A 12,264-nucleotide genomic window follows, 5' to 3' on the forward strand; every position below is an offset into this window, starting at 1 on the left:
TCAATTCCATTTTTTATAGTTTTCTTTTATAAACTAAACTAGTGATAAAACAAGAAACTAAAAGACTCAATTGCAAGATCTAAAGATATACCTTCAAGCACTCACCTCCCCAGCAACGACGCCAGAAAAGAGCTTGATATCTACTACACAACCTTCTTCTTGTAGACGTTGTTGGGCCTCCAAGTGCAGAGGTTTGTAGGACAGTAGCAAATTTCCCTCATGTAAGTGCATCTAGTGCCACCCCTGGTTGGTTTTGGAGTATTGATGACAAACCTAGTTGAGGGACTAATGTGTTTGTGAGAATTGCGGGATAACACAGGTAGAAGTCCCTCAGTGATTCGGTTTTCCTACCAGAGATGACCCCTAAAAATGTATGAAGACATTGATGTCAAAGGTGGTATATGAAGATATTCACATTGAAGACTATGACAAGAGAAGACACCGCATGAAGCCTATGGAGCTCGAAGACTTAGATCTTTCGTAGTTCTTTTTCTTCTTTGATTGAGTCATAGGAACCACCGTACTGTTAAGTGGGGTCCAAGAGAACCAGTCAGAATGACTGAAGTGATGCTTAAACAAAACCTATGTCTTCGAGTGAAGACTATGAGAGCGAATCTTGTCCAGAGTCGAACAAGTCAGCTTTGCTTGTAGCCCAAATAAAGTTGTCGTGTGAGTTTGAAATCTGACTATTGGAACACGTGTCAGTTCCTTAGTGACCCAGGGTCATTTCGGACAAATCAGGTCGGGTTGCCTAGTGGCTATAAATAGCCCACCCCCTACAACCACAAACGGTTGGCTGCTCAGATTCAGAGTACGGCTTTTGTCGTTTGAGAGCAACCCACCTCGAAGCCTTTGAGAGAGAATTCCTTGCGAGGATAAAGCCCTAACCACCCAGAGCCAAAGAGAATTAGGCATCACTTAAGTCTTCTTGTCTGTGTGATCTGAAGACTTATTACACTTGAGGACTGTGCATCCTCCAGCCGGTTAGGCGTCGCGTTCTGAGCATCCAAGAGACATTGTGGATTGCCGGTGAACAAAGTCTGTAAAGGTTTGGGAGTCTACCTTGAAGACTTACCAGAGTGATTGGGCGAGGTCTGTGTGACCTTAGCTCAAGGGGAATACGGTGAGGACTGGGTGTCCTGAGCTGCGTGTTCAGGACTGGGTGTCCGGGACTGTGTGTCCTAAGGTTTAAATACCTAGCCGCCCTAACCAGACGTACAGTTGTCACAGCAACTAGAACTGGTCCAACAAATCATTGTCTTCAACGAGTCACTGGTTTCATCCTTCCCTTCCCTTTACTTACTGTTACTCCTTGTGAAGTCATTGTATGTTTGCACTATCTTTTGTCTTCACTGAGTGACTGCGAGTTCTGTGTGGCTTCATAATATCTTCCTACCTGATCCTTACTACATTGCTGCTATTAGTCATTGTGCTCTCACTTCATTGAATACTTGACTATGGTTTGCCTAGTGTAGTCTATCTTCCGCTGCATGGTAATAGGTTTATTTCTATCGTTTGTCTTCGAAACTTCCACGTTTTGAAGACTTTCATAAAAATCGCCTATTCACCCCCCCTCTAGTCAATATAACGCACTTTCAATTGGTATCAGAGCAAGGTGCTCCCTTGTTCTGTGTGATTCGGTTTAACCACCTAGAGTTTTAGCTATGTCAACTGCAGGGATAATTAAAGTCTCCGCTGCGTGCCCCATCTTCGATGGAACTGAATATCCCTACTGGAAGAATAAGATGCGCATGCATCTTGAAGCCATTGATGTCGACCTATGGTATGTTATCAAGAACGGCTTTCCCAAGGCTGGAGAAGGTGTCACTGCTGCTGATGTCAAGAAGTTCGTTCAACTGGACTCTACTGCCAAGAATATCATCTGTGGTCATCTGACCAGAGGACAGTATGACCGTGTGAGTGCTTTGGAAACATCTAAGCTAGTCTGGGACTGGCTCTCCAAGGTCAACGAAGGCGTCTCAACCCAGAGAGATCAGAGAATCAGTGTCCTTCGCAACCTCTTCAACCACTTCAAGCGAAATGACAATGAGAATGTCCAGCTCACGTTTGATCGACTCACTGACATCACAAATGAGCTTCAAGCCCTCGGCGCCACTGAGATCACCAAGCATGAAGTCGTCAAGACACTACTGAGATCACTTGACAGCTCGTTTGACACCCTAGCCCTAATGATTCAAGAACGTCCTGATTTCAAGACACTCGATCCGTCTGACATACTTGAGAGGCTCAACACACATGAGTTTCAGCTTTCTGAGAAAAGAGATATCTACGGTCCAAACTATGGGCGAACTCGTGCTTTGAAGGCAAAAGCTGTCTCCTCATCTGAAGAAGAATCTGACAGCAGTTCTGATGATCCTAAAGACATTGGAAAGGAACTTGCTATGCTTGTGAAGAAGTTCCAAAAATTCACCAACAAGAAAGGCTTCAGAAAGTCTTCACAATCAAGCTCAAGGAATGATGAAGCTTCTGCTCATGACTACAAGAAGAAAACATGCCACAAGTGCAAGAAAACTGCCCACTTCATCTCTGAGTGTCCGCAGTGGGACAATGCGAATAGAAAGAAGAAGAAGAGCAAGGAATATGACTCTGACGACAAGAAGAAGAAGAAATACTCAAAGTCTTCTTCAAAGTCTTCCTCAAAGTCTTCATCACACAAGAAGAGCTCATCTGGCAAGGCACGTGCGTTTGTTGGCAAGGAAATGGATTCAGAGGAGGAGTCCGCTTCTGAGGAGGCGGAGGTGGAGTCTGAGGAGGAGTCCGATTCTGGCGTTGCAAGTCTGGCTACAACATACGTTGCCAAGTCCATCTTCAACACTGAAGACAATGACTTCACCACCAACATCGATGCAAATGACAAGGACTACTCTGCTCCTACCTACTGCTTCATGGCACGCGGTGCCAAGGGTACGACACCAGCGTCTTCAGAATGGATTATTGATAGTGGGTGTACAAATCACATTACTGGCAAAAGAAGCCTTCTTATGGACTCAACCTTACGTCCATCTGACAAGAGTCACATCACATTTGCCGACACTGGTAAAAGTAAGGTACTGGGTCTAGGTAGAGTTGCAATCTCAAAGGATCAACACATGGATAAAGTCATGCTTGTTGAATCCCTTGGCTTCAACTTAATGTCTGTCTCAATGCTTTGCGATTTGAACATGATCGTAATATTTGGAAAATATGGCTGCCTTGTTCTAATGGAATCTGACAAGTCTCTAGTGTTTGAAGGGTATCGAAAAGATGATTTGTACGTGGTAGATTTCCCAGCAGGACCACAGCTTGCCGTATGTCTTCTAGCAAAAGCTTCAGAATGTTGGCTCTGGCATCGGAGGCTTGGGCATGCTGGCATGAGGAACCTCCACACCCTTGCAAAGAAGAAGCATGTCATAGGCATCGAGGGCGTCAAGTTCAAGAAATATCACTTATGCGGTGCCTATGAAGCAGGAAAGATGACGAGGGCCAAACATCCCTCGAAGACAATCATGACTACTACTCGACCCTTCGAACTGCTTCACATGGATCTTTTCGGTCCCACTCATTACTCAACTCTTACTACTACTGCTTGTCTCTATGGCTTTGTCATTGTTGATGATTATTCTAGATATACTTGGGTGCACATAATCCTCTACAAGACTGAAGTGCAGGATGTCTTCAGACGCTTCGCCAATCGAGCAATGAACAACTATGGCGCCAAGATAAAGCACATCAGAAGTGACAATGGCACTGAATTCAAGAACACTGGCCTTGATACATATCTTGATACCTTGGGCATCACACATGAATTCTCAGCCCCATACACGCCACAGCAGAATGGCATCGTCGAACGCAAGAACAGAACACTCATTGAGATGGCCAGAACGATGCTAGATGAATACAAGACTCCAAGAAAATTCTAGCCTGAAGCCATTGACACTCCATGCCATACAATCAATCATGTTTATCTTCACAAGCTTCTGAACAAGACATCTTATGAGCTCCTTACTGGCAAGAAGCCAAATGTCAGTTACTTCAGAGTATTTGGCGCCAGGTGCTGGATCAAGGACTCACATCACACTTCAAAGTTTGCACCAAAAGCACATGAGGGTTTTATGCTTGGATATGAAAAGGATTCGCACTCCTACAGAGTCTTCAATCTCTTTCATTATAAAGTGGTTGAAACAGTGGATGTGCGGTTCAATGAGACTAACGGTTCACAAAGAGAGCATCTGCCAAATGTGCTAGATGAAGTTCCATCCAGTGAATCAATCAAGCTAATGGGAACTGGAGAAATCATACCTTCTGAAGCTCAACCTGAAGAGGAACTTATCATCTCCGCACCAGACCAACCTGAAGACAATGCTCAACCTGAAGACAATTTCTCTAACAACGATAATGATCAGCAAGAGCAAAACCTTCGCCCTGTACATCCTCGTGTTGCCAATGAAGTGCAGATTGAGAAAATAATTGACAACATCAATGCACCTGGTCCGCTCACTCGATCAAGGGCAACTCAGCTGGCAAATTTCTGTGGACACTTCACATTCGTCTCAATAACAGAACCCAAGAAAGTGGAAGAAGCCTTCAAGGAACCTGAATGGATTCAAGCTATGCAAGAAGAACTTCAACAGTTTGAGCTGAATAATGTATGGGAACTGGTTAAGCGTCCTGACCCTCGGAAGCACAACATAATAGGCACCAAATGGATATACCGCAACAAGCAAGATGAGCATGGTCAAGTTGTCAGAAACAAAGCTTGTCTCGTTGCCCAAGGATATACTCAAGTGGAAGGCATTGACTTCGATGAAACATTTGCTTCTGTGGCTAGACTTGAAGCCATACGCATACTGCTGGCCTATGCCAATCATCACAACATACTTCTATATCAAATGGATGTGAAGAGCGCCTTTCTCAATGGCAAGATTGAAGAAGAAGTGTATGTTGCACAACCGCCTGGCTTTGAAGATCCAAAACATCCTTACATGGTATACAAGCTCAACAAGGCACTGTATGGCCTCAAACAAGCCCCTCGGGCCTGGTATGACACACTCAAATACTTCCTAAAGAGCAAAGGCTTCATACCTGGTTCCCTCGACCCCACTCTCTTCACGAAGACATATGATGGTGAACTGTTTGTGTGCCAAATATATGTGGATGACATTATCTTCGGCTGCACCAATCAGAAGTACAGTGAAGAGTTTGGATATATGATGCAAGAGCAATATCAGATGTCCATGATGGGAGAGCTGAAATTCTTCCTCGGTCTTCAAATACGACAGCAACGCAACGGCATCTTCATATCTCAAGAGAAGTATCTCAAAGATTGCCTGAAGAAGTTCGGTATGCAAGACTGCAAAGGCTTCACGACTCCAATGCCAGCCAAGCATCATCTGGGTCCTGACGACAATGGTAAAGAGTTCGATCAAAAGGTATACCGCTCCATGATTGGTTCTTTGCTTTATCTATGTGCATCTAGGCCAGATATTATGCTTAGTGTTTGCATGTGTGCTCGATTTCAAGCGGCACCAAAGGAGTCCAAAGGAGTCGCATCACTTAGCTGTGAAGCGAATTCTTCGATATTTGACTCACACCCCAACTCTAGGATTATGGTATCCAAAGGGCTCAGAGTTTGATCTGGTTGGATTCTCGGATGCTGATTATGTTGGTGACAAAGTGGATCGCAAGTCTACATCAGGCACATGTCACTTTCTGGGACGATCACTTGTATGTTGGTCTTCAAAGAAGCAGAACTGTGTATCTCTCTCCACTGCTGAATCTGAATACATTGCTGCTGGATCTTGCTGCGCTCAGCTTCTGTGGATGAAGCAAACACTCAAGGACTATGGCATTCATCTGAAGCAAGTGCCACTCTACTGAGACAACGAAAGCGCCATCAAGATTGCCAACAACCCAGTTCAGCACTCGAAGACAAAGCACATTGAAATTCGTCATCACTTTCTCAGAGATCATGTTGTGAAGGAAGATATTGATATCATACACGTCAACACTGAAGAGCAATTGGCAGATATCTTCACCAAGCCCTTGGATGAGAAGAGATTTTGCAAGTTACGGTGTGAGCTAAATATCTTGGAATCCTCAAATGTCCTGTGATCAGGCACACATCCTAACACTTATGCATATTGATGACTTAGATGTGCAACACACGAAGTAAAGTATATCTTCAATCAATGAAGACATACATTCTAAGTGTGAATACATTGATGTGGAATTTGACTTCGGAGCGCCACGATAATTGTGCACCGTGTCTGGGTCTAATACTTCCTATACGGTGGGTAACGCCACCACCAAATGTTCTGTTTGAAGTGTTTTACTCATGGCGTTACATTTGCTATGTCTTCACATTTGGTTTGACTTCAATCTCAACATGTCTTCATGATTATCTTCACTATGTTGATTATATATATATATATATATATATATATATATATATATATACTAGTGTTTTGTCCTCTACAGCATTCACTTATAGCTATGTCTTCTTGTTGAATCTTTTGAACTAAGTGAATGTGATCGGACCCTAACCTCTGTATGCTTTCTATCTCAAACTCTATCTCTCCAAATCATATGCATTCTATTGAAACTGTCAATTGTCTTCTATGCGTCCTTGTCAGCAGAAGATACAGAGACAAACATTAAGTCCGTTTTCAATGCTCATTCCTCCACATGAAACCCGGAGAAGTGGGAACGACCACCCGACAATCCAGGCGTGTGTGGGATGTGGAACAAACCCCAATATGATGCATGATGGCCACGTGTTCCTCAGATGCGAATCACCAGGGGCACCTGTGTAATAACACACTGCCGCCCATGTACCTACAAATACACACTTCACAGCGGTCATTATCTCTTCTTCCACTCTCGCACGAACCCTAGTGCCACCGCTAGCCCTCGACGACGCCGGCGACGAAGCGCTTCACTGCCGCAACCTCTCCGACGCCGTCTTTGTTGGGGAACGTAGTAATTTCAAAAAAAATCCTACGCACACGCAAGATCATGGTGATGTATAGCAACAAGAGGGGAGAGTGTGATCTACGTACCCTTGTAGATCGACAACGGAAGCGTTTGGTTGATGTAGTCGTACGTCTCCACGGCCCGACCGATCAAGCACCGAAACTACGGCACCTCCGAGTTCTAGCACACGTTCAGCTAGATGACGATCCCCGGACTCCGATCCAGCAAAGTGTCGGGGAAGAGTTCCATCAGCACGACGGCGTGGTGACGATCTTGATGTACCACCGTCGCGGGGGCTTCGCTTAAGCACCGCTACAATATTATCGAGGACTATGGTGGAAGGGGGCGCCGCACACGGCTAAGAATATGATCACGTGGATCAACTTGTGTGTCTCTGGGGTGCCCCTGCCTCCGTATATAAAGGTTCAAGGGGGGAGGTCGGCCGGCCATCATAGGGCGCGCCAGGAGGAGTCCTACTCCCTCCGGGAGTAGGACTTCTCCCCCAATCCTAGTTGGAATAGGATTCGCGAGGTGGAAAAGAGAGAGAGAAGGAGGGGGCGCCGGCCCCCTCTCTCTCCTTGTCCTATTCGGACTAGGGGGAGGGGCGCGCGGCCCAGCCCTGGTCGCCTCTCCTCTTCTTCCACTAAGGCCCACTAAGGCCCATATAGCTCCCGGGGGGTTCCGGTAACCTCCCGGTACTCCGGTAAAATCCCGATTTCACCCGGAACACTTCCGATATCCAAACATAGGCTTCCAATATATCAATCTTTATGTCTCGACCATTTCGAGACTCCTCGTCATGTCCGTGATCTCATCCGGGACTCCGAACAACCTTCGGTACATCAAAACGTATAAACTCATAATATAACGGTCATCGAAACCTTAAGCGTGCGGCCCCTACGGGTTCGAGAACAATGTAGACATGACCAAGATACGTCTCCGGTCAATAACCAATAGCGGGACCTGGATGCCCATCACTATAAGAAATCTATTAATACATGATGGATTCCTGATGACGTTCTCAGAAATCGTCATAGTCGATGACGATTTTTTTTATCCGTCATGAAAATCGTCATCGATCAGTAGGATGTGAGTGCCCTCTCAAAAAGATAGCCCTTTTATGATGAACATCGATGAACCGTCACAGAATTTGTCATCGATCGACTTGCTGGGCCTACCATCCGGACCGTCATCGATGGCTCGTGCTGATGTGTCATGCGTAGATTCGACCCATATGCCACGTCGGTAATTAAAAATGAAAGGAAGACGCGCTAGAAATTTCAAGTGCGCGCGTGGACATCCCAAATTTTAAGTCGCGGACGCGGCCGGTGGGAAAAATTTCAAGCCATCCTATTTAACCCACAATCCAGACCCATCTAACCCTAATCCCCATTCTCTTCTCCCCCTCAGCCGCCAGGACTGCCCGCTACCGATTCCGGCGATTCTAGCGGCTATCCCTGGCGATGAGCACACCATCGAGCTCCCCTCGCTCGGGTGCATCCTCCCCTCCGGCAAGATTTTCCCCTCTCAGCCTCTACCGCTCGCCCAAAACACACACCCGATCTAGGGTTTCGGCCTTCGGCATAGCCTTTGTCGTCGGCGCATCTCCGGCGTCCTCTGGCAGCTCTTCTCCATCATCTGCAGCGCCCCCTCGCGCGCTCTTGCCTCCTGATGGTCCACCTCGAGTAGGGCGGCGCGGGGGAACTCCTCCCGCAGGATCCACGGACGCGGCGCACCCTGCAGCCGTCGGTCTGGGACGAGGGCCGGCACCGCGGCTTGTCTTGGTCGATGACGGTTGTGGCGAATACCGGTGCTGCTCCTCATCCGCAAAATCCTAGGACGAGCGCCAGTACAGCATAAGCACGCCCCGCCCCTGAACAATGGCCATGGCACTAGGTAAGGTTATGCTGCTATGCCTATATTGCCCGGAGTAAACATTTGATGGGACAAATTGCTTGTGCTGGATATGGTCAGTCTGTAGCTTGGTAGTCTTGTTTTTAATTTTGGGTAAAATTGTTGCTTGTACTATCAAATATGCACTTTAATCTGTTATTGGATAAGCCAAATATTATCAAGACCAGTTTCTGTATTTGTTTCTACACATGGACAAAATACTCTTTTAACAAACAGTACGACTGATTGCTGACTCACTTGGAGCCACAAATTCATACTGCCAGCATACTTGATTGAGGATGCAATTCTTCCTTTTTCATTTTTTAAGAACCAAATGTAATTGCTGATAAGTACTGTTGCTATAGTGCTAGTGCACAACACCAGGATTTTATATTACATTTTTATTATGATACCGGTGCAAATGTAATGGCTCCGATAACAGACAAGTGCTTGCTAGTTGTACTTGTAGAAATAAATGATCCCCAGATCCACGAGGCTTGCCAACTGACTGCCACCAAGTTTGCACCCTCATAGGTATCTAGTACTTTTGCTGCTTTTTATTAGCCGGTGTTAGTTGCTATGAAGTATAGCTAACTGTAGCCAAAACTGGATGCTTAGCCTCTAGTTATAAGGATTACCTGCTGCTGCTTTTGCTACCTCTTATGCTCCCTGAATGAAAGGTTATGCTTCTATCTAGCATTTGGCTTCTGTTTCTCGATTTCTTGGACAATGTTTTTCTCTCTTTTGAGAATCATCAAATTTCACAAAGGTTGCTTGTGTTGTCAAATATGAACTATTTATTAGGATCCATTTCTGTACTACTAATGTCTATTGCCTTCTCCATGCATCCAGCAGTGTACAGGACGTCCTCCTCCTCAAAGTGTCCATCCATGACGAGCTCCCTTCGCTGCAGGAGGAGCAGCAAGTCCAGCACCTGCTTGTCTCCTGTGTCCTATAGCGCGTGGACAAGCTCACCAATGGATGTGTCTTCCTTCCCTCCTACCGTGGTGAGCTTATCCCCTCTCCCCACTTTGACCCTAAATCTGGATGACACTTGCAATCTGAATACAAATCATGTTTTGCTTCAGTTTAGAGGTGGATTCAGTTTCTGAGATGAACGTCTGAGCTTGATTAGTTGTGATGGTTTTGTGGGTCTGATTCTCTTGCACTATTACACATAATTTAATTAGGGCAAGCTAATGCTAATCCAGATAATATGACGTTACACTCACAGGAGCTCTACTCTCGTGATTTTTATTTCCTTTGATGTGATCCTGCAGAAAAAGAATGCATCTATGCATAGTAAATATTCAGTACGATTTTTTAAAGCCTTGGATGTATAACAGGCCAAAGCAAGGAGTGTGCCGGATTGAGCAGTGTAATGGAATCGTAACTCCAAGCTGTTGACTGTTGTGGCATGTCATCTGCCTTCAAACCAATATTATGTGAGCATGCCTTGTTCCACACAGTCCTCTTAATCTGCACTGATTTGATTCAACTGTGTGTATAGAAAATAGACCTTGCTGTTTTCCTGACTATTTTTGTTTCAAATTTGCTAGACTAAATACGTGCGCAAATATCAATGCTAGACTTGCCCAGATTGTTTTATGATAACTGCATACCAATAGATTATGATCTTGAGCTGTTAGTTATTTGTTAAAGGTCGGGGCAATCACATCTGTAACTTACTATGAGCACTAGCGGCTCACCGCAGGTAACCAGGCTGCATTCTTGGCCTTAGTTACTTGCAGAATATGTGGTGCAGTGATCTTAGTTAAGGTTGTGAGATGTTAAACAAGATTAGCTACATCAGCCATGAGTATCGCTGCATTTGCGATAAATTGGCTCTGTCATGTAAAATAATACACCCTACTCTTGTAACTTTCAATAGAATGGAAACTATATAAGAACTACATAAAGTGTTTTCAATTCAGAGTGCTCTAATGACAATGTTTCTCCTAATTCAATCTGTGGATATGAAGAAGAACAATGATTTATCAGTAAAAAAAAGTTGGCAATGCTCCTAAAATGTATTTGTCCCCGTTGCAACACATGTGCAATTACCTAGTTAAGATGAAAAAGAGTTTATTTCCTTTCTGTTTTGATGTTTGCCTTCATTACCAGAATAAAAAGTATTGCTTATGTTATTTATTTCTTATAGTGGGTACAAAAGCGCCTTCTCTTGACTTTCCTTTCATACTTTTTCAGAGTTTCACATACTTTATATTTCGCAGCACCTGAGAGACTGCATCGTAGGAAATTTTAGAATGTTTTCATAGCATGATTCAGATTTAGTGTAGTGATAGCCTGGAACTTCATGTCAAATAAGCACAGTGGAGTATACTACCAACTCCATTGACATATGTATGCTCATCATTCCTTTTTGTTACCATCAGTTGTTTCTTTTCACACGATTGATTTTGTTGCACTATTGCATCGTGGGAGTGAAAAAAATATAGGACTTGATAATGTGTACTCCCTTCCTTCCTAAATGTAAGGCTTTTTAGAAATTTTTATATGGACCACATACGGAGCAAAATGAGTGAATCTACACTTTAAAATACAGCTATATTCGTTCGTATGTAGTCCATATTCGAATCTCTAAAAAGACTTATATTTAGGAACGAAGGGAGTAGTAAGTTACTTCTAGTTTAACCTACTGGCTGTAATATTTTATATTGTGACATATTTTTCATCATGTGGCAGATATTGTTTTATGGCAGCATCTTCAACAACGAAGACATGTGTTCTAAAGACTTTGGTGTGGATGGGTGGATCTAACGACCAGGAATGTGGGATGACCCGTGATTCATGTCCGACGAGCATTGGGCCTTGCTTGATGGGGGCGGTGCTGATTATAGAGTAGCATAGTGTTCTTCGAGATATGCTTGTAAAATAAAAAAATTTGTCATTTTTGTTTTGCTCATGCACATGTATTTTCTAGTGTGTTTACGTATTTTTGTTTTGAATGACATGAGTATATATTTTCTATCAAATTATTATTTGCTTAAATTTTCATGGACAAGAGAAATGTTAGGTGGACTAATCTCCTGGATTGAAATTAGTGGGTTGTACCTAAATGGGCCTAAATTCTCATAATTGGGTTAATTATTATATGTGCCAACACTCTTGGATGGGGCAGAAGTTTAATGGGCCAACAAATTTGATGGGCTGATTACTACATGGGCTGCCACGTCGGTTCCATGTTAGATTATGATGTGGTAGACAAGTTAACACCGTCATGTGCAAGTCAGTTAACTGCCATCCATGACGGCTAAGAACCGTCATGGGTCGTGATGGTTTAGGATGGTCCGTCATGGAGCGTGCAGTGGTCAAATTATGACGCGATATACATGACGGATTTCAATTCCGTCACGTATGCCTCTGCATGACAGTTTT

The 12,264-nt window shown here is 44.2% G+C and overlaps 1 long non-coding RNA gene across 2 annotated transcripts; it reads left to right on the forward strand.

Moving 5' to 3' along the window:
• Positions 1 to 8,333: 8,333 nt before the first annotated feature.
• Positions 8,334 to 11,911, forward strand: LOC123063200 (uncharacterized). 2 transcript variants are annotated; one of them, XR_006430178.1, is made up of 4 exons: positions 8,334 to 8,868; positions 9,718 to 9,872; positions 10,212 to 10,310; positions 11,572 to 11,911. It is a non-coding gene; the product is annotated as an uncharacterized lncRNA (long non-coding RNA). The 2 variants fall into 2 exon arrangements; XR_006430177.1 differs by having other exon boundaries at positions 9,721 to 9,872.
• The last annotated feature ends 353 nt before the right edge of the window (positions 11,912 to 12,264 follow it).

Source organism: Triticum aestivum, chromosome 3A, assembly GCF_018294505.1.
Source record: "Triticum aestivum cultivar Chinese Spring chromosome 3A, IWGSC CS RefSeq v2.1, whole genome shotgun sequence".
NCBI lineage: Eukaryota > Viridiplantae > Streptophyta > Magnoliopsida > Poales > Poaceae > Triticum > Triticum aestivum.